The following is a 24,171-nucleotide window of genomic DNA, read 5'->3' on the forward strand; positions in this document are numbered from 1 at the left end:
TGGGCTTCATTCACACCAACATGCAGGACATGTATCTTTATAGAAGCTGGACTGTGGAGATTTACATCACATGAGAAGTAAGATGGGATTTACTTCTCATTTACTTCTCATCAGGATATCAGGATTTGTGTTTTTCTGCAATAATACAAAACTGTCACGATATGAGAATAACAAATATATACATCATCTTAATCAGTAATAATGACACTACAGTTTATATTTAGTCATTTTATGTTGTGTTTTTGTTGATTCATTTCATGTCAAAAGATGAAAAATATATAACAAGTTATTAAAATGTTCTGGTGTTCAGTGTGTGACCAAAGCTTAAGTCTTTTCACCAAAATCAAGAGATTTTCAGTAACTGAAAGCTTTTCTAATCAATACTTTTATATTAACTTTGGATCATCTGACGACATGAAAGTGAAAGAGGTCGTCTCATAGTGAAACGCACAGATAATTATTGCAGAGACTTCAGTTCTTTAGTTCAGTTTTCTGCAATAACACAATCTGTTGGGATATACTAGAAAAAGAGACTATTTTAGTGTCTTACAAACAATCATAAGTGAAACCAGGCAACCAAAAGAGAAAAGAAAGACAGGAGCGAGAAAGAAAACACTCAGAGGGAAAGCAGCTGCTGACAAAGCAGTGTTTCAGAAGGGTTTAATATTGGTATGTAAAGTGGCTAGCAGAGTGAATCAGCTGCAGGACCATCATCACCATCTTCTCATGTTACTGAGGACGTCGTCAGAGAAGTTGAACAGCTGAGTTATTATTGAACATGACTCCCTGTATTAAGACCAGTGAAGCAGCAGAATCTAATCCTGTTTCCTTTAATACTGCGGCTACCTTCTCCTGTAAATGCACGGATCGTGTCTTTAAGTCTCTAAAGTTTAATTCTGCCGCTTCTGTGTTACAGCACACTGACAAGCACTCGTTGGAAACGAATTCACCTTAATTGTGCAAATAAACGGGAGCTTTCAGAGTAGGAGTCAGAGTCAGATGGCTTTCTGCCTTTGTCTTACGCTCAGAGTTGAATGAAGATTTGAACAGCTGACGACAAACAGACATCATCTGTTTGTAGTCAGCTGGGAAACTACAGTGAAGCCTTGATTGAATCCAGACTTTGTCCAGGTTTTATCTGCTTCTTTCTGTTCCTCACAAGCAAATATTTATCTGTTATAATATGAGAAACGGATGATATTGGTGGTAATGACCAAAAACGAGCAACACTTGAATCTTCCTCGTCACAAATAAAACTCTGGAGAAGTAATTCAACAAATGGGCGCCATTCACACCAACATGCAGGACATTTATCTTTATAGAAGCTGGACTGTGGAGATTTACATCACATGAGAAGTAAGATGGGATTTGAATATCAGGATTTGTGCTTTTTCTGCAATAATACAAAATTGTCACGATATGAGTAAACCGAACAAATATATACATGTACATCATCTTAATCAGAAATAATGACACTACAGTTTATAGTTATTTATAGTCATTTTATGTTGTGTTTTATTGATTAATCTAAAAGATTTAAAAATATATAACAAGTTATTAAAATGTTCTGGTGTTCAGTGTGTGACCAAAGCTTAAGAGTTTTCTTGTCAGATTACAAACAGACATAATAATAATAATAATAAAACTTTGTTTTGATAAGTGCTCTATAAATAAAGTACAAAGTGCTTCACAACAAGAGAAACTGACTCAGACAACCTAATGTCTTCAGGCAAATTGGCTCTGTCCCCTTAGTTTCCATCCTGACTAAGGATGAGACAGGAGACCCTCTGCCCAAGATCTCAAACTACGTGAAGGTTCATAAGGGATTACAAGGTCTAAAATATAGCCTGGAGCCATGAAGAGCCTTAAAAGTAATCAATAAGATCTTAAAATCAATCCTAAAACAAACAGGAGCCAATGTAAAGAGCCTGAAACAGGTGTGATGTGACAAAAAATATATAACAAGTTATTAAAATGTTCTGGTGTTCAGTGTGTGACCAAAGCTTAAGAGTCTTTTCACCAAAATCAAGAGATTTTCATTAACTGAAAGCTTCTCTAATCAATATTTTTACATTAACTTTGGATCATCTGACGACGTGAAAGTGAAAGAGGTCGCTCATAGTGACAAACGCTCAGATAATTATCACCAGACTTCAGTTCTTTAGTTCAGTTTTCTGCAATAACACAATCTGTTGGGATATACTAGAAAAAGAGACTATTTTACAAAGTGTGTTACAAACAATCATCTGTTAAACTGTGAGAAAAGTCTGGCATTGGTGGTGAAAACAGAACTTCAGAGCGGTAACTTTATGCATGCAGGCTGGATGCTGCTTTCTCACATCAACTTCCAAAATTAATTAGAAATATAAAGTGGAATTAATTATAATTCACCATGTTTCCACATGGTGGAGATGCAACAGAGAGCAAAACAGAAAATCCATTAAAATACGTGTTAATCTGCATTTATGTTGTCATAAACAGAACAAAGCTGCAGAGGCACTTTGGGTTCAGAATATCTGAATGAATAATAATAAAAAGCCAAAATAAAGTCCAGGTGCAGGTGGAGGAGGTGGCTGAGTGTGGAGCAGAAGGAGTGGAGGAGTCTCAGTGTGTCTGCAGAGACGGTGTAGAAGGACAGAGCAGCAGCAAAGAGTCCAGATACACTGACGATACTCTGTCACATCCAGAGGAACACACAGGGACGATGGTGGACTTGCCTTTGTGTCTGACAGTGGAGCTGATCTCAGAGCAGTTCAGACTGCAGCACTGACACTCATCTCCACTTGTTGTGATTCCTCCCGTCAGTCACTGCTGGGTGAAGCTCTCCCTCCACTCCACCTCCCAGTAACATGGCCCAGTCAGAGCCTTCTCCACACACCAGCTGCTGCTTCAACCTCTGGATCATCAGGACACAGCTGGTCCTCTCAACACAACCACATTTCTGATTCCTCACATTCTGATAGAGATCACCACTGCCATCTGATGAGAGAAGAAGACAGACAGCAGAAGTCATAAATCAGTGTTTACAGAGACTCCTCCATCAGCTGTCAGTCAGTGAAGCAGCACATCCAGTATAAAGACCAGCAGGGACCTCAGTCCTGTTCAGACCAGAAGTGGAGCGGCTGTGTAGCGCAGCCAGCTTCCTTTCAGCGCCATGTTAACGTGTTGGAGTGGAACACACTGAGCTGGAAGCTCACACACCTGCAGAGACTTTGAGCATCGAGTCTGTTTACTCTGCAGATTTCACTGAAGCACACAGTGGAAATAAAGTGCTGAGAGTCCCTGAACGCACCATGACTGCAGAAACAGAGAGATGTTCACTGCTCACTTTAATGATGGATTTACTGCTGTTAGCAGACTTCTGAAATATTACATGACAAATGTGTTAATATGGAGTCTGTTATAAAAACATTTGGACACAATAAAAGACAAATGGACAAATATATATGATGTTAAAGGTCCTACATGTTCAAAGACTGAACAGCTAAACATCAGCTGTGATTACTGGACTTCAGCAGAGGTTCTGGTCTGTAGAAAGACCACATGGTGACTGGAATGTAACGATGGTTCTTTGAAATGAGAGCCAGTGATCTGCAGGCTTCAGTCAGACTGATCTCAGAGCTGTGACAAAGATGAACTGATCAATTGTTTAGTGTTGAAATGAGAGAACAAACACTTGGAGATCAGGGATTTGATGCTACGACAGTCTGATGAACGAGGACACTGTCTCTGTACATGTTGTAATGCTGCCAGCTGGAATCCAGCTTTATTTCCTGTAGACATGAACACAACAACAACAGTCGTCTTCACATCGACTCAGACACATGATCACAACGAGCTTCTGGCTCATCTGATTGGCTGACTGTTCTCTCTCTCTGTCTCTCTGTCCAATCCTGAAGCCCCTTCACCATCCTCCTCTCATAGCTTCACTGAGGAAAGCAGCCACTGAGAAGGTCGGAGGTTTACAGGAAATACTGGATCTTTGCTTTGATACTAACTGTGTTTAGTACAATACTGCTGAAAGCAGCACGGACTGACTCCAGCCCTCTACTGACCTCAGAGTCTCCAGTCTGCAGTGTGGACTCTCCAGTCCAGCAGACAGCAGCTTCACTCCTGAATCCTGCAGGTTGTTTTCACTCAGCTCCAGCTCTCAGATGGGAGGGGTGGACTTCAGAGCTGAGGCCAGAGAAGCACAGCTGATCTCTGACAAACTGCAGGCCCTCAATCTGAATAAAGAATAAAAATGTAACTTTAGAAGATGATGTTCCTGCTTGAAATCATTCAACGTTTAATAATCTGTTCAGAGCTGAAGAAGGTTGAGATAGTAGAAGTTTACTTGAAACAGATGATTTATCTATTGTATTTATGTATTTTTAGTGTCATTTATTTAAAAATATGATGTGAAATATAAGATTTAAATCAAGAGTCTAAGAGGTTCAGAGGAATTATCCAGTGCAGATTTTTCTTGTTAGATTCAGGTTTTAAATGTGTAGCTCAACATTGCTCTGCCACAGTCAGTGGACTAAACCACTGAAGAAGAAAACAGACTTCAGCATTAAGATACTCAGTGTGGATCAGTCTAATATCAGCCTTATGTCTGCAGTTTAGTGTCACCACAACTTTCACATCATATTAATCTCAGCACAGAAGTAAAAAACGGTGTCTGACCTCAGAGTCTCCAGTCTGCAGTGTGGATTCTCCAGAAAATCACACAGCAGCTTCACTCCTGAATCCTGCAGCTTGTTGTCACTCAGGTCCAGCTCTCTCAGATGGGAGGGGTTGGACTTCAGAGCTGAGACCAGAGAAGCACAGCTGATCTCTGACAAACTGCAGCTCCACAATCTGAATAAAGAATAAAAGATGGAGAAAAAAATCCATTAATAATCCAATCAGATGTGTTCAGGTTTTAAATGTGTAGCTCAACATCACTCTGTCCTAATCAATGAGCTTCTCCCTAAAATGAGTAGAGTGACTTTGTCATTGTGTTATTGTGGATCATCATCATGTCAGCACAACATTCATACACCTATTCATGTCAACACAGATCAATAACATGCTGCTGATCTCAGTCAGGTCTGGAATTACAGTAGAAACATTATATTGAAAAAAAGAGTTTATAAAATATGATTTGTTATAAATTAAACTACCCAGCAGTTTGTAATGATTAGTCGATTGACAGAAAATTAATCTGCAGCTGTTTTGATGGTTGAAGTTCCTGTAAAATCACTTCCTGGCTGCAGCTTTCAGATGTGCAGATTTGCTGCTTTTCCTCTGAATGACTGTAATAACTGTAATGTTTTGTTAATAATGTCGAGCTTTGGACTGTCGGTCGGACATAACAACATGGTGAAGGCGCCACTTTGGGCTCTGGGTCGCCGTGGACGGGCGCTTTCTCACTGTTTTCACAAGTTTTACAAACTAAACCGATCGATCGATCGATGGATGGACGGAGAAAAGAATCGCAGATGGATCCAGAATGAAAAGCATCATCAGCTGCAGTCCGATACAAACCGGGTTCAACATGAGCTCCAGCTCCACCAGCTGCAGCAGCAACATCCTGCTTTACATTAATGCACGAGAATAATAATCTGATGATAGAATATATAACAGCACAACAGCCACAGGGACGCTGCACTGCTTTAATGCTTTAAGCACTTTTTCCTGATTATACTCACAGACTTTTACTGAAGTAACATTTTCACTGCAGTACTGTTACTTGTAACAGAGTCAGGTATATTCAGGAAGTTACATTTAATATCTTTTAACACCTTTTTAGGACCTTTCCATACATTTTACGACTTGGTCACACACAGACAAGACAGACAGACTGGCTGTGGACCTTGGACTCTTTGTTTAAACTGTGATCAGAAGAAGAGGATCTCACCAGCGCCCAAGCAAGAGGCGTTGTGGTTGAATGTTTTGTTGACTGCTGAAAGTATGTGTATGTGAGCAGTCTGAATAAATTAGACATAACCTGTAAAACGCCCTGCTGCATCCATCTTTATGCCAGGGGAACCTACTGTAGCAACAGCTACATTATCATTTTTAAAAACGACTAAATTCTGAACAGATTAAAAATTGATTTATATTTGAAAAATAACAAAATATTGTTTCTAGAGCAGCAAGAGTAAAGTTCACAACAGCAAAGTCATTCTATACACTCAATAATATCTCACTGGTAACAAATCTTCATCATCAAGTGTCAGTAAAAGAAGCATAATATTCCTGACATCAACATGCTGAGTGAAGTTTAGAAAGAACGAAGAACTCAGACATCAGTCAGTATCAGTCCTTCCTGTTGTCTTCTGTCCTCCTCCCTCTGCTGCTGCTGAGATTCACTACCTGGCAGCAGGTACCGCTTGTAGAGGAGGAGGGGCTGGTTTGGAGGGGGCTGCCGCCTCAGCCAGCTGCTAAGTTTACAAGAAATTTTAAGACTTGTGGCAAACTAAGATACACAGTCAGGCTACATACAGATAGCTTTCATTTTAGCTTGTTCAGAATAATTAGCTATTAGCTTAGTAAGCGCATTGTGGTTGTAACAACAACTATGGACAAAGCAGGTGAAAAAAATGGCTTTTCTGCTTTTTCCTCGAGTTGTCGCCAACTCCAGTCTGCTACCTTCACTTAACCTGGTTCACTGTCTCCACCGCGCCGCTCTGCTCTGCTGTCCGCTGTGTGTAGGAGCTGAGCCCGCCTTCGGTCAAACACGCGGAGGAGAGGACAGAGAAGCTAGCACCACCATAACATAGTTTTAACGGATCTGCATCTGCATGATTCAAGTGGGTCACATTTTCAGGGCGGAAAATCTGGTATTCTGTATTAATCCGGGAAAATAAATAAATAAATCACATTCCGATACTGAAAACAAGCCACAAAATCTAATACCTTTGAAAATGACGTTAAGACTTTAAGAGCCTAAATTTTACTTAATTGATTTATCAACTTTTATAATAATAGAATATTTATTTAATACTTTTAAAGACCCCGCGTCACCCTGAGAGTATTTTTACAGTGTGGTATTACTACTTTTACTTAAATAAAGTACTAGAAAAGGTTTCAGTCAGAGTCATCTGACACTGTTTTCAGAATCAAGACGCTTCTGCCCCATCCGAAGTCATTCTCAATCAGAAAATGGTCTGAGAACTCAGAAATTTAAGCTACTCTGTGTTACATAAGCCCTGCCTCAGGAAGGAGTCTACCTGAGTGTCTGCTGTTTACCCTGCCTAGTTTCACCTGAAACTGACCTTCTTTGTTTCCATGATGGCCCGGTAATCAGGCCTATTGTTTTCTGGCTGCACCTCCTCATCACTGTTAAGTACCTGATTAGCATATGATTGGCTTGACCAAGGTGCTAATACACTGTGGTAAACAGTTGGCAAGTTGAATCTCAGACCACCATTTCTGTTTAAAGAGGGGCTCTCTTTTTCACAAAAATGGCTTCTTTGACTCCTCTTTCAAACCAACTCTTCTCTCTACTTAGAATCTTCACCTCGCTGTCTTCAAATGAGTGGTTTGTAGTTTTTGATGTAAATGCACGGCACTCTGCAATCCCGAAGTTAGCGTGTCATCTGTGCTGATAAAGTCTTTTGTGAAGTGGCTGTTTGGTTTCGCTTTATGTAACTGCCTTCTTCTTTGCAGTTTTCTCACTGCATTGAATTGAATAAACTACATTGCTCTGTTTTTGTGTGGGCATCTTGTCCTTAGGGTGAACGTAGTTTCTGTCTTAAAGTGTTGTTCTGGTTTAAAGAAAACAGGAACATCGTGGCTGTCTAAAGATCCTTTGTAGTTTTTCAGACAGTCCAGATACATAAGGAATGGAGACACTGCCCTTTTGGTTCTGTTTCCTTTGTCCTATTTTTTTGGCTCTTTAACTTTGTTGAGAGCCCAAGTCAAAGAGCAAGTATTGATCTGTATGTGTTGGTTTCCTGTACACTTCTATCTGGAGCTTTCCGTCCTCTCCTCTGAGAGTAGAACAATCAAGAAAGGCCAGGCAGTTCTCTTTGGCATCCTCTCTTGTGTGAACTTGATGTTGGGGTCCACAGTATTGATATGCTCTGAGAACGCCCAAGTCTTGTTTCTTGATCTTCACAAAGGTGTCATCCACGAGCGGTACCAATGACTTGGTGGTGTGCCCGAACGAGGATAATGCCTTCTTCTCAAACTGTTCCATGTACAGGTTGGCCACTTAAGGGAGACACCGGAGAGCCCATGGCACAGCCGTGAATCTGTCTGTAGAAGTGTCCCCGAATTGGAAGTAGGTTGTGTTGAGACAGATGTCTAATAGTTTGCAGATGTGTTCAGTGTAAGCTTGGTCCTTTCTGCAAGGTGGAGTCCTCCTGCAGTCTTCTCCTCACCACTGTCACTGCTTCTGAGGTTGGGATGCAGGTGAACAAGGACACAACATCATACGAAACAATTACGTCATCTGGGTCCAACTGGAGATGTTTCACTTTGTCCACAAATTTCTTTGTGTTTTCCACATGATGTTGTGGGTTTCCCACCAACGGAGCCAAGATTGTAGTCAAATGTTTGGCTACGTGGTATGTGATGGAATCTGTGCTGCACATGAAGGGTCTGAGTGAAACATTCTCTTTGTGAATTTTAGGAAGGCCATAGATGACATGACATGGAATGGCTTCCCAGGGGAAAAGTTGAGCCCTTTGAGAGCACATCTTTTCTGCCTGAGTCACATCCAAATTATTCTAAATTTTGTGCCGTTTATTCGTGTTGCTGTTGTTGTGTAAAGGCCTTAACAGTGGACATTTTCTACAGTTTCTCTAAGAAACTATCTTTGTGACTAAATTCAGTACGTAACATGACAATATGAACTAAAGGAAATCTACAACTTTATGGATGTAAGTTATGTATGAACATAAACTAGGTTCAATTATTAATTAAACATTTAAGATCTATAATAGTAACAGAGTCAGTGAACTGACCCCAGAATTTCCAGTCTGCAGTGTGGACTCTCCAGACAATCACACAGCAGCTTCACTCCTGAATCCTGCAGCTTGTTGTTGTAGCCCAGCTCTAGCTCTCTCAGATGGGAGGGGTTGGACTTCAGAGCTGAGACCAGAGAAGCACAGCTGATCTCTGACAAACTGCAGCACCTCAATCTGAATAAAAATAAATAATGTAACTTTAGAAGACAATGTTCCTGGTTGAAATCATTCAGTGTTTAATAATCTGCTCAGAGCTAAAGAAGGTTGAGAAAGTAGAAGTTTAGAAAATGGAAACTCCAAACACCTGAACTCAACAGGTTGCAGCATCAAAACTGTAAAATACAGAAAGGGAAAGAGAGCTCTCCTTAATATTAATGACATCGTGCTGCTGCTTCAATAAAGACGTAGTGACTTCACCTCTTAACCTCTGCCAGCTCCACCAGTGGCTCCATCTATACAAACTCATGTTGTGCAGCCAAACACAAATAAAAACCATTACATAACAATGTTGGAAAAAGCAAATACTGAATATATTTGTTATTATCTGATAGTTGAAATAGAGATTATTTATTCTTTGTATTTATGCATTTTTTATCTTTTATTTTAAAAAGCCCATAAGGTGACATTTGAGATGAAAATCAAGAGTTTAAGAGGTTCAGAGTGAATTATCAGTGGAGATTTTTCTTGTTATATTCAGGTTTTAAATGTGTAGCTCAACATTGCTCTGCCACAGTCAATGGACTAAACCACTGAAGAAGAAAACAGACTTCAGCATTAAGATACTCAGTGTGGATCAGTCTAATATCAGCCTTATGTCTGCAGTTTAGTGTCACCACAACTTTCACATCATATTAATCTCAGCACAGAAGTGAAAATGCTGTCTGACCTCAGAGTCTCCAGTCTGCAGTGTGGATTCTCCAGAAAATCACACAGCAGCTTCACTCCTGAATCCTGCAGCTTGTTTCCACTCAGCTCCAGCTCTCTCAGATGGGAGGGGTTGGACTTCAGAGCTGAGACCAGAGAAGCACAGCTGATCTCTGACAAACTGCACTTCCTCAATCTGAATAAAGAATAAAAGATAGAGATAAAAATCCTCTGTGTCCCTGTATGTGTGTGTGTGTGTGTGTGTTCGGAAGGATCAATATCAATGATCAGACATTATTTATGAAAACACATTGACGTTAACAGAAATTAAAGAAATATTTCTACTTCACCAAGTAAACTTAATTAATTTAAAACAAAAATTAGTTCAGAGGATCTTCTGTTTACAGATGTGACCTTTAACTAAAATTTATACACATTCATTTACTTCAACAGTTAACAGGGACATTTTCTACAGTTTATTTAACAGAAGTCTTTGTGACTGCAGACTAAATTTAGTACAAGAAACATGAAAATGTGGACAAAAGGAAATTTACAACTTTATGGATGTAAGTTATGTATGAACATAGACTAGGTCCAATTATTAATTAAACATTTAAGATCTACAATAGTAACAGAGAGTCAGTGAACTGACCTCAGAGTCTCCAGTCTGCAGTTTGGACTCTCCAGAAAATCACACAGCTGCTTCACTTCTGAATCCTGAATGTAGTTGTAGCTCAGCTGTAGCTCTCTCAGATGGGAGGGGTTGACTTCAGAGCTAAGGCCAGAGAAGCACAGCTGGTCTCTGACAAACTGCAGCCCTCAATCTGAATAAAGAATAAATGATGTAACTTTAGAAGACAATGTTCCTGCTTGAAATCATTCAGTGTTTAATAATCTGCTCAGAGCTGAAGAAGGTTGAGAAAGTAGAAGTTTAGAAAATGGAAACTCCAAACACCTGAACCCAACAGGCTGCAGGTTCAAAACTGTAAAATACAGAAAGTGAAAAAGAGCTCTCATTAATATTAATGACATCGTGCTGCTGCTTCAATAAAGACATAGTGACTTCACCTCTTTACCTCTGCCAGCTCCACCAGTGGCTCCATCTATACAAACTCATGTTATGTAGCCAAACACAAATAAAAACCCACAGAAACTGTTATGTTAGAAATGTGTTAGAAATGTGAACAAAAGACATCTACAACATTTCTTTTAGGAATAGTGGAGTCATAAAATCAAAGCTTCTTCAGTTTAAACTCTTCAGTCAGTATAAGCATCATATTGCTTCATAAACATGTTGGAAAAAGCAAATACTGAATATATTTGTTATTATCTGATAGTTGAAATAGAGATTATTTATTTATTCCATTTATGTATTTTTCATTATGATTTATTTAAACAAAAACATGATGTGAAATATAAGATAGAAATCAAGAGTCTAAGAGGTTCAGAGTGAATTATCCAGTGGAGATTTTTCTTGTTAGATTCAGGTTTTAAATGTGTAGCTCAACATTGCTCTGCCACAGTCAATGGACTAAACCACTGAAGAAGAAAACAGACTTCAGCATTAAGATACTCAGTGTGGATCAGTTCAATATCAGCCTTACGCCTGCAGTTTAGTGTCACCACAACTTTCACATCATATTAATCTCAGTACAGAAGTAAAAATGCTGTCTGACCTCAGAGTTCCAGTCTGCAGTGTGGACTCTCCAGAAAACCACACAGCAGCTTCACTCCTGAATCCTGCAGCTTGTTGTCACTCAGGTCCAGCTCTCTCAGATGGGAGGGGTTGGACTTCAGAGCTGAGACCAGAGAAGCACAGCTGATCTCTGACAAACTGCAGCCACTCAATCTGAATAAAAATAAATGGAGAAAAATCCATTAATAATCCAATCAGATGCTCAGGTTTTAAATGTGTAGCTCAACATCACTCTGTCCTAATCAATGAGTTTCTCCCTAAGATGAGTAGAGTGACTTTGTCATTGTGGATCATCATCATGTCAGCACAACATTGATCTGTGTTGACATGAATAGTTGTATGAATGTTGTGGCATCTCCATCAACACACAGCTGACTGACTGTGAGCTTCATCCTCAATCATCTTTATAACTGGATCAAAGGAGCACTGAGCAAAGTGAGAGGCATGTTCTCTTCATCTTAAATGTAACCTAGTACCTTCCCTGCATAAATATCGTGGTATTATTTATGCTCCTGTTTACCGGTGGAGTCGGAACACAAGCTGACATCACTTTCTGACAGGAAGCATCGTTACATGTTGAAGTGTCGCTGGTGACGGATCAGACACAATGCTTCAAACACCTTTCTGTCTCTGTGCTCCTGTATGTGAGTTTTAGAGTGTGTTTGTGTCTGTATGTGAAAGAGAGGGGCTTTATGTATAAATGTAGACGCTCCTGTAAAATACTGTGTTCTGAAGGTTATGTATAAAAAGACATTATTCCTGAAAATGTGTTGATCTTTTATTTTTTATATATAGATGTGTTTCAATGTGTAACAAAAAATACAAATCTTGATTTAATTTCTCGCAGCACACTGAAGGATAAATCCCACAGTTTCTTAATAACACCAACCCAGATTGAGTACAGACTCAATTTGGAGCCAAACTGTTCAGACTGACAAACTTTTTAAAATATCTGTTGTGGATTTGAGCTCAGACAAACCCAGAAAACAAGAACTGAAGGAAATTTAAAACTTCTGTCATGGATTCAAATTTGGTAGATATACACTGAACAAGGGCAAAATACATGAACTGGACCTCAGAGTCTCCAGTCTACAGTGTGGACTCTCCAGTCCAGCAGACAGCAGCTTCACTCCTGAACCCTGCAGCTTGTTGTAACTCAGGTCCAGCTCTCTCAGATGGGAGGGGGTTGACTTCAGAGCTGAGGCCACGACTTCACAGTGCCTCTGAGAGTCCACAGCCAGAAAGTCTGTGATGATGGAGAATATAAAACTTAAGAATAATAAAATCTGACACTTTATTATTCACAAGGTTTGTGGTTTGAAACTTGAGCCCTCCTGTCCACATGTCAAAGTGTCCTTGAGTAACATCAGAAAGCCCAAATTGCAGCTTTAGACAAAAGTGTCTGCCAAATGACTGCAATGTAAACATGTCATACTTTGATTAACAGTGTGCTGTGCTTTGTGTTAAACTTTATTTTAACGTGATGTTCAATGAGCTGTAAAATCACTGTAGGTTTTAAAGTCGTCCCCTTGTTAACCTGCTCAGAAGCTGCTCTGTGCTTTGTCTCGTGAGCGCGCTTTCACATTGCTGCTTTTAATAATCGCCACGGTCTTGGAACATGTGAGACATACTGGCTTTGAGCTGCCTGTGGGAAGACTAGACATGCAAAAGTCTGTCCATTCTGATTAAAAGCGCTTATTGCTGCTCACTTTTCTCTTTTTACAGCACGCCATGTGAAATAATTTCTCTGACTCACTCTCTACACTGTGAGTGTGTATTCACTCACTGCTCATTTGAGATGAGCCAGGCCTGCGAGACTTGCTCTGACGTCATGCACACGTGGGCAACGATAACCTCAGGAGATCGGGCCGGCTGCAGTTTTTGTGAGCCAGGCGCCACTTCTCTACATGGCCTTGGAACTGTAGAAGACGGAGGAGGCTACAGCAACTAGAGAGTAAAACCTAAGAAGCATCCAAGAAAAGTGTCTGATGCTCCAGATAAAAAGAAACTCAAGTGCTCAGAGGAAGGATTACAGTTAAAACAAAAAGCGATTGACGGCGTAAGACAAACATGGATAACCATTGGTGTAGCTTTAGCTTTTTCCTGGTTGGAGAGCTGAGAGATGAAACTGAGGGCAGACACAGATGTCACGCTACTGCTCTTGGACAGGTTGGTAAAATATTTGGAGTAGGTAATGTAGCAATAACATTTACTCTACCTAAATAATGGATTATTGTCTTGAACTGTGGAAGTTTCTCTGTATTTTTGTAACTATTTCTGAACATGAGCCTGAGGCGTAGCTCACCTCTACATCATAAGCATACGCTCAGTGTTTGTGTAATTACTCCTCACTGGGAGACACAAAAGTTTCGTGACTCCAGCTTTAATAATTCTCAATAATTTTTCAGTATTCTCTATGACAATTTAATGTAATAATTATTTCAGTGTTTAGTAAATGTCCCTAAAAAAAAAAAAATCAGTTCAAGGCTTAAACAGAACTGCCTACCTAAACAAGGAAGCCCTCCTTCCCAGGTCCAAATCTTGACATTTTAATGCAAAGGATATGAATTATTTATATTATGTTATAAATATGCATAGGTGACATGTGGTGGCAGCTTTTTTTAAAAATTTTGTTCTAGGGGTAACAGTTTTTAAGTGGAGTTCACCTGGCTGAAGTAAATGTTTTGGAAACAAGACTACAACAATATAATTTCTCCTCTGAGCTTGGTGACGGTAAAAACCCTCCACTGAACTGAACCTGCTGAGCTCTCTTCACTGGCAGAATGAACCTGGAGGCCGTCCCAGCAGCTGACTGTGTAATGAGCTGCTGTCTGAGGAAATCAGCTGCTAAATACACAAAGACTGGCTGCTAACTCAACGAAAACCACAGTGGAAATGTGTGCTGCTATTTCTCTGCATATCTTGCCTTTAGAGTCACTGATGTGAAATGGTTCAGAAAGGAAACATTGCTGTCCGACAGTTTGATTTTGCAAACTGATATCATTTCTCACATTAAGGTGACCAGATGGAAAAGGTGAGAAAATGGGACAAGCTTTAAAAAAATGCTCTCTATCAGTGAACATTACTAAAGCAGCTTTGGAATAAACCAGTTTACAGACCAGTCCATTCAAATACTACCAGAGAGAGGTAGACAGAGAGAGAGCTTCCTCACTGTTTGTAAATCTAACTCATTTCTAACGTAGCTAAAACACATGAAAAGACATTCATTGTTGGAACTAAACAATGTAAAGTTGCAGCTTTTATTTACTGAGGATGGACAGGATGTTCTGTTCTTCAACAGGGAGGATGGCCTCCCTCACATCCTCTCAAATCAAACTATAGTTATAGATAGATGTGAAAATAGAACAGTCCTTCATATAAAATAGCTCAGAAACTGCAGAGAAGAATTATAATAGCAATAACTGCATGAACGCTTTCATAAAAAAACTTGAACTTCAAGTGATGTTAGTTCCAGCAGATCAGATATCACATGTCTGTGTGTCTGTGTATGAAAAGAACAATAAACAGACACGTTATAGAAACATCATGCATCAATAAATGATGACTGTCAAAACATTTTCAGCACAAACTCTGAAGTCTCTCGAGTTTTCCTGCTGGATTTGTATCAAACCTCCATCACCCAAAGAAAGAAAGATAGAAGATGAACTTGATAGCTATAAAACACAAAATGATTTTGTAGACATTTGTAGTTCAACACATGTAGAATTATTTATCAGCAGGTTTATTACTAGTTTAGGAAACTTATAGTGTGGAAGTTTTATATTGTGCATGTGTGTAAAGTGTGTATCTTTACTCTAATACTGATGGCTTCAGCTTTACTTTACACTGTTGGTAATCACATCTGGACTTACACAGCCTTTCTGCAGTTCCTCACAGCTGGAATCAGTCTCTGTCGTCCCTCCACTGATGTGTTGTACTTCTTCAGGTCCAACTCATCCAGAACCTCCTCTGACATCTGCAGCATGTAGGCCAGAGCTGAGCAGTGGATCTCAGAGAGTTCCTTCTCTGATCTGTTCTCTGACTTCAGGAACTCTTGGATCTCCCGATGGACTGAGTGGTCGCTCATCTCCGCCAGACAGTGGAAGATGTTGATGCTTCTGTCAGGAGCGATATCCTCACTGTTCATCTCCCTTCAGGTTGTTGATGGCTCTCTGGATGATTTCTGGACTGTTGTCTGTCCGACCCAGCAGGCCTCCTAAGAGTCTCTGGTTGGACTCAGAGAGAGGCCATGAAGGAACCGAACAAAACAGGTCCAGGTGGCCATTTTCACTTTTTAAAGGATTTCTATGGCTCTCATCAGGAAGAAATCCAGGATGTCTTCCCCAGGAAGTCCTCCAGTACTCCTGTGTTGCTGTCGGTGTAACAGTGGAACATGTAGACTGCAGCCAGAAACTCCTGAATGCTCAGATGAACAAAGCAGTAGACTGTTTTCTGGAAGATCACACTCTCTTCTGAAGATCTCTGTACAAACTCCTGAGTACACCGAGGCCTCTGAGACATCCAGACCACACTGCTCCAGGTCTTCTTGGTAGAACATGAGGTTTCCTTTCTCCAGATGTTCAAACGCCAGCCTCCCCAGCTTCAGAAGAACTTCCTGTCAGCCTCCGTCAGCTCCTGTGGACTCGCCTCATGACCCTCATCATACTTCTGCTTCTTCCTCTTTGTCTGAACCAGCAGGAAGTGTGAGTACAGGTCAGTCAGGGTCTTGGGCAGCTCTCCTCTCTGGTCTGTAGTCAACATGTGCTCCAGAACTGTAGCAGTGATCCAGCAGAAGACTGGGATTAGACACATGATGTGGAGGCTCCTGGATGTCTTGATGTGCAGATGATTCTGCTGGACAGCCTTCATCACTGACTCTCCTCCTGAAGTACTCCTCCTTCTGGGCGCCAGTGAAGCCTCGCATTTCTGTTACCCTGTCAACACATGAAGGAGGGATCTGATTGGCTGCTGCAGGTCGGGAAGTGATCCAGACGAGCCGAGGGAAGCAGATTCCCTCGATGAGGTTTGACAGCAGCACGTTGACTGATGACTCCTGTGTGACATCAGACATAACCTCATTGTTGTGGAAATCCAGTGAAAGTCTGCTTTCATCCAGGTCACAAAGATGAACAGAAGTTTACAGACAGCGAGCTTCTTTGCTGTGAGCTTCTGTAATGTTGGATGGAAACATGGAGCAGCTGGAGAAGACTGTACCGCCTCATCTCTGATCAAGTTCACCTCCTGAACTAAAGCAGAATCAGCAGACTGACGCCTTGGTTTTCCAAGCTTTCCTCTGCCCAGTCCAGAGTGAACTTCTGCACCGAGAAGGTTTTTCCAACGCCAGCGACGCCGCTTGGCCAGAACGACTCTGATGTGTCCCTGTTGGCCGGGTAAGGCTTTAAAGATGTCGTGGCACTTGATTGGAGTGTCATGGAGGGCCTCCATCTTGAAGCTGTCTCAAGGTGCCTCACCTCATGTTGGGTATTAACCTCTTCACTCTGTCCTCTGTGATGTAGAGCTCAGTGTAGATCCTGTTGAGGAGGGTTCCTCTTCCTGTTTCATCACTTCCTTCAGTCACATGTTCACATCTCCTCCTCAGACTGATCTTATGTTCATCTAAAACCTCCTGCAGACCACTATCTGCTGAAAGAGAAGAAAAACATTCTGAGACTGAACACAGAGCGAGAATACAGATAAATAAAAGTGTTTTGAATCTATGATATTCATAACAATATTATGAAAAATAAATGTCCCTGTAATTAAACAGAAAGTCCTGTTTTCAGACATGACGACATCAGCAGACAGATGTACAGTCTTACTTTGTACAGTGCTGGTCTGACTGGCTGTCTGCAGTCCAGGTCTTGTTCTGGATCTGTCTCCACACTGGGGACAGGAGGAGTCTCCTGATGAAGCAGACTGGTCCCAGTATGAGGTGATGCACCGTCTGCAGAACCAGTGTCCACAGCTGGTAGAGACCGGATCCTTCAGGACGCCCTGACACAAAGCACAGCAGGACTGGCTGCTCCTCCACAGAAACACGACTCCTCTTCCTCTCTCTGTGAAGACATTTCTTTAGAACTAAATGATTTGGACGACACTGTGTCGAAGCTCAGATTTGTCACAGCCAACAGTAAAAGTGTCGCCACTTTCTGTTTGCCTTCAGCTTTCAGTCTGTAATGAAAATGATTGTTCCTTTTTATCTCAACTCTCCTGCTTTCAGAGAAACGAACTAATTAACTGCTTTTCCTATCTGACTGTCTTATTAAAACATTTAGTGATCTGCCTGTAATTATTAATACAAACTCAACACTTCCTGCAGCTACTTCACAGTAAAAGCCTTCCATTAAAGACAGCTGATTATGTCCTTCACTGTTTTACAGTCACTTTGGGCAGCTTAGCTTGAGTTAGTTAGGTTTAAACTGAGGTTAGAAGTGGTCTGAATAACTGTGGAAGACCAGCAGTGTAAGACACGTAGCATGTAACAGTGGTGTCGCAGGTCCACACTGTTTCCTTTTGTATATCCTTCCTTTGTTTCCTTCACTTACTGTCAACTATTGAATGAAGGTATAAATACAATTCAAATATTCAAAAACAGAAGTGGTCCAATTCTGCATTTGATCATTTTCTGCCCTTTTTCATCCGCAGATCACTTTTTAGATAAGTGCTGCCCATGGATGTTTGTTCTTCACCTTCAGGAACAATATATGGCTGAGAGAATCTGAGCTCAAAGGTCCACTTACTAATGTTTCAAAGCAAAGTGTTAATCAAGGTGAGCAAAGCTTTTCTACAAATGCTTTTTCACCACATGTTGCACAATTATAATGAACTGATTTAAGAAGCATCTGGTGGATCATAACAGCTGATCTGAGGAAGAGCCAAACAACTAAATATTCTGAGGACAAATATGAGAAAATGAATGACATGTTTGAAGCAGATTCTTTCAGATTGTGAATGGTTCTAAATCTTTACAGTGACTTCAACATGGCGGCAAAAAATATATGAATGTTTTCTTGAAAAGTAAATTCTGAAATGGAGGTTCTCAGGTGTTTTGCTAAAGAAATAAAATGAGATCCATCTTAGTTTGAAACAGTATCTGCACTATTAGTTCCGCATCACTTAATATAAATCTTTAGCATTTAGTCTTCATCCTCAATGCTTCATCTTCCATCAGCTCAGTTTACAGTAAAAACATTACTGAAGTCTGGAGGATGATAACACACAAACCGCTGCTGCTGTCGATAATCAGGAGGTTTAAAAGTTTGCATTAGTCCTCTCAGATCAGATTACAGCTCTTCTAGGTGACTGACAGCTGTCACAGATACTCAGGCTGGATTCAGACAGAATCAGGCATGCCATGTTTATTTGTGCTTAGAACTTAACCGCTGTGAAAAAATCAGAAAATACGATTTTATTCCTCTGATTCACCGGCTTTCTCTGTACCGGCGCCGCCCTCCACGTATTCATTCTGTAGGTCACTGCCTGTCTCTCTCAAAACAAACAACACAAACCAAAGGAAGCTGTTTGTTTTAGTACAGACTTGCCCAGATTACAGGTTTCAGTGATGCTTCAGGCTGACTGTGGAGCAGTTTGACCTGCTTCTGATCGCAAGCCCGGCCGCCGTGAGAGTGACGCTAGGTTTCTCCAAAAGTTGAGTCTGTTTCAACTTTTCTGCCGCAGGTCGCCTAAGCTTTTTCAGCACCCCCCGCGACTCCCACCGCAGCCTAAACGCACTACAGGTATTTTTGCCGCGAGCGCCTGATTCTGTCTGAATGCAGCCTAAGAGGAAGATGGCACCAAATATTTCTCTGTCACAAAAAAGATTGTTAAATTTAGGCAGCAATTACATTTTAATGTACAAACACAGAATCAACAGAAAACATGGCATCAGCAGAGGAAACTGAAAATGAGTCACATAAATGAGTTAGTGTCCAGTCTCTCTTACTTTGTGTCTGAGGGTCCAGGTTCATTACTGAAGAATGGATTGCTTCGGTTGGACCGGTCACTCTTAATAGACCGATAGCTGGATCCTGAGACTCTGCTCTCTGTCTGTTGGACTGAACTCTGCAAACACCAAGATGTTTTTATTCAGATCACATGAATCCTTGATAAATTCTCTGATGAAAGAGGGAGGGAGGGATGGGAGAGAGGGATGCGAGAGAGAGAGGGAGAGAGAGGGAGAGAGAAAGAGAGAGAGAGAGAGAGAGAGAGAGAGGGAGAGAGAGGGGGAGGTAACTGAAAATGAGTTAGTGTCAGTTCCTCTTACTTTGTGTCTGAGGGTCCAGGTTCATTACTGAAGAATGGATTGCTTCTGTTTGGACCTGAAGTCACTCTCTTCAGAGACGGACAGCTGGATCCTGGAGACTCTGCTCTGTCCTCTCCTCTTCCTCCACACAAACACTCATCTTCTGGCCTTCAGTCAGTCTGAGAGGTGAAACAGAAACACTGACTGTGAGCTCAGAACACGAGAATCAAGAGGAACAAGTTTATTCAAGAGTCACAAACAAGACTGAGAGAAAAGGAAGTAACACACACACACATAGGTTTAATGTGTATTAACCCTGTGTGTACATGTGACATTGTAAGCATCCGAAGTTCCAACCGGTTGACGTACTGATGTGGCCGAGGCAGTACAAGTTTTATTAAGTACATCAATCAGCATATGATCAATCCTCGGCCTTAAAGACGCGAGGAAAAAGACCGCAGATGTATTATTATGCGTATCTTCTTCTTCTTCACGTCAGCATAATGAAAAGCAGCCACTGACTGTGAGCGCAGAACACAAGAGTTTAGGAAACAAGTCTGTTCAAGAGTCTCAAACAAGACTGACAACAGGAAGCAGCGCGCGCGCAGTGTACATCACGACTTTGTGTCCACAGATGAGCCAAACTGGACACATTCTCACATTTCTTTCCTCTACAGTCCACAGGGAGGAAACCGACTCACAGACTTTGACGGGAAAATAATAAAAATGTTGGATTAACACTCACCCTGCCTCAGCCTTCAGTTTCTCCTTCTGCTCTGTCGACTAAAATGGAGTCTGACCTGGACTGAACACTCTCTCAGCTTCAGGTTCCTCCCAGACCTCGATCTACAGGAAATCACAAGACTGTCTCCGTGCGCATGCGTGCGTTCTGTCTGCAGGTGTAAGGCCCCACAGATCAGCTGTTTAACATGATGTGTTTATGAGTTGTCTCTCGTGGCTTCAACAGACTGAATTTAAATGAGCCTTTGGTCAAAATGTTGGAACTTAAATTGTGTTTAAATGATGTAAATAAATGAGTTTTGTTTAAGTTCCAACTAAAGTGCTTTAAACTAAATGAACTGAATGTGTTCTGTTACAGACTTACAGGAACACAAACAGTTCATCTCAGCACAGGAAACCCCTGTTTTTAATCAGGTTAACATGTTTGGGGATGATGCTGTTGATTCTTTTTGTGACTGGAGTAATCTTAACTCAAGGTCCAATTAATAGCTGAAAATGTTACGCCATGGTTATTTCCAAACATCTTGTCTGCAGCTGCCGGTCAGCGACGCCACAAAAACATTTACTTATGAATTAATGAACATTTCCATCCTTTTCTTCCTTCCACATTATTAATTTAAATACATGTTGGCAATGTGATTGTATATTAATTAATCATTTTATAAATTGATCGGCATGACTTATGTGTAGAATCTGCAAAGTAACTAGTAAGTCTAGCTGTTAGACAGATGCTAAGTGAAGAGGACAATATTTCATCTGACATGGAGTACTGAAAGTAAAAGTATAAAGTACCAGAAATATTAGAAATCCTCGGATTCAATGTTTTATTTCAAAAATAACTGGGGTAACTAGTTTTAATGTGCGCTAATATTACATGTTGCAGTACATGTCACAGGTTTGAACTCAGCCACTGTAGCTCACTGCCATCAGCAAAAGAGCTGCAGTGAATGAGAGGCAAACTGTAAAGCACTTTGGATAAAAGCTCCATATAATATATTGTTTCTGTTCTGGGACAAATTCAGAGGATGCTGTTGCTGCTGCAGTTGTTCTTAAAGTTAAAAGAAGAACAGTCTCACCTCCAGAAACTCTGTGTTTTTTCATTAAAATCATTAGGATTATTCACTCTAATGTTTGCTGAGACATTCAGGTTTCTGATAAGTGAACTTGAACTCTGCAGAGTGACGATAAAACCACACAGGACAAACTGCTATAAACAGTAGTGACACACACAAGTTATTTAGTCTGACGTTAAAACTAAACTTAGTTTTATTACATCAGGGTTTTCATTTTAACTCTGTGTGCTGTGAGTTTAATTTTCAAATCCAGTTTAACATTTTAATCAATATGAAGTAAATTATGACTCCATTTAATTTTGGGGACGCTTAGGTCACAACTCCTAATGACAACGGGCGGACCTGTTGTATTTTGTTTTTGCCCAAAGAAGCGCAGGCAGACATTAATGATCTAGAGAGAGGATTTCGGCAGCAGCAGCGCAGTGAAGGCCTCGCTCCCAGTGAGAGAGAGAGAGTCCACCTGATATCGATGACGCAACAGCTCAGGCAGAAGTGTGTGATGGAGGTGGTGCTGCTGAGCATCCTGTCCTGTCTCTGTGGGCGGAGGTGAAGATCATATTTGACAGACATGCTGTCTCACTGAACAGCTCCAACCCTGAGTCAGCGTTTTAGTAATGTAGCTGTCGCAAATCTTTATTCAACAGGTATCGCACCTGCTCAAAAATTGATCGCTGCCGCATGAATACTGACCCGGTGTGTTAAGGCCTTTAGAAGTAAAAACTGACCTGCTTCCTCCGACGCCTCTGTTTGTTTCCATGCAGCCAGTTGTCCAGTCATGTCTGATCATTGTGGTAGGACCGGGGAGCCTCGCTGTCCTCAGGAAGACTCAAACCACTTGAGCTGAAACCTACAACATCCTCAACTGTTTCCATCTGCGACTGGAGTTTCTTCCTTCACATCTGGAGCTGCTGACAAGAAAACAGAGTCTATACATCTGAAACTAAAATCAGTCAAATGTTCAGTAAAAACCATAAAGCTTGCAAAGTTGGGAGGCTGACTTCTAGAAACGAATTGTGCATCTTCTGAACAAACTCGTGGTCACTAGTGTAAAATATTCAAAAGAAATGATTTTGTGTACAACCTGTGCAGATCATAGTTTCATTATCAGTCAACAGAGCTCTTACATTGTACATGTAATCCTGTCACAGAGGAAAGTGAATGGACACACATTTGATTTAACATTTGCTCAATGTGATTTTCTTTTGATAAAACCCATTTACAGCGTCTGTTTTCACATAACGAGCAAGCATTGATATGACCATGGTTAACTATTCACACCGTGAAGCAAAGATAAAAACGACTGCATTAAAAACACACAACAGCACAGATCAAGAGTAATAACTCCAACACCTGCAGCTCCATCACATTCCTGCTGCTTCTAACAAAACACACCTACCAGGTGTAATTTAGCTGCAGTGTACATAGACAAAGTTTGAGCCATAACTCAGCCTGTACTGTATGTCAGCGCAGAACTGACATAGATCAAGTTTATCAATTTATCAATTACTCAACAACGTGAACTCACAGAGTGACGCGATCAGAGAGAGAATTCTATGTTGCTTTTTACATCTAAAGTGCTCCAAGTATCAAACTGAATTACAACTGACAGCTGACAAAAACACCTCACTGATGTTCATTATTAAAATTACATAGAACAACCAATGTATTTATCAGCATTGATTATAGAGCACAACTGTTACAACTAAATATACCATTTAAGTTACCACAGACCTTTAAACCAGCTGGATTTTTTCTTACCTTCCTCTGCACAAAAACATTCACTGTCTTCTATTAAAATCCAAGGTTCGATTTCATTTCCTTTCCAAAATGTGAGAAACCGAGACGCTTTCTTGGTTGTATCTTTAGGGACGTTACCACATTCAACCTTTTCTCTCCCCGAGTACTGATTCTCAGTACTGCAGTATCTGCTGGGATAATGAGCACTCGATCCAATACCAGCATCGCTATTGGATGATAATAATCATGCAAACTGTTTTAAACTTATCACCTGAGCAAAGGACCTCAGGATTAAGTGAATCAGCTCATCCTGTTAGTCTGTGAAGTTAAGCTAACATTAGCTCAAACTAATTAAGGCGAGTGTCATAGTGTCAATAAACATCAGTCAGATATCAAAAACTTCTTTACACTGTCAGATGTTACTTAGCAGCTGATTGTCAGTCTTACTTAATAGAGAGGACAAATATAAAGCTGTAATCAATAAATATGATAACACTTTTTAAATGTCATCATATTTTTAAACATTGGAATATCTTTTGACTAATGTAGTAAAAACACTAAATGTAATATCATATGAATGAGAGCTAAACTGGTCTTTTTTCTGTTGACCTAATCAGGCATCTGCATCATTTTAAGTAACAAGACAAGTTTGTGATTATTGAAACTTATCGTGGTTTACAATCGTGCAGCATCAAATCAACAGAAAAACACAACATTATATATATTTAAATCACACAAGCAATAAGGTAGGAAAGGTAACAATAATAATCACCATTAGTCGTTGCTCTTTCAAAATAGAATAGGTGGATGATGGTCCTCAGTGCATCGCCCATAGAGGTTTTTTATGTGGAGGCGTTTCAACAGTCCTCAATTACA

The 24,171-nt window shown here is 40.6% G+C and overlaps 1 long non-coding RNA gene across 1 annotated transcript; it reads right to left on the reverse strand.

The window, feature by feature from the left end:
* Positions 1–1,300: 1,300 nt before the first annotated feature.
* LOC122866642 lies at positions 1,301–4,117 on the reverse strand. Its single transcript, XR_006375771.1, has 2 exons — positions 4,056–4,117; positions 1,301–2,979 (listed from the first exon to the last, which is right to left on the reverse strand). It is a non-coding gene; the product is annotated as an uncharacterized LOC122866642 (long non-coding RNA).
* Between the last annotated feature and the right edge of the window lie 20,054 nt (positions 4,118–24,171).

This window comes from Siniperca chuatsi, linkage group LG19, assembly GCF_020085105.1.
Source record: "Siniperca chuatsi isolate FFG_IHB_CAS linkage group LG19, ASM2008510v1, whole genome shotgun sequence".
In the NCBI taxonomy this organism is placed as follows: Eukaryota; Metazoa; Chordata; class Actinopteri; order Centrarchiformes; family Sinipercidae; genus Siniperca; species Siniperca chuatsi.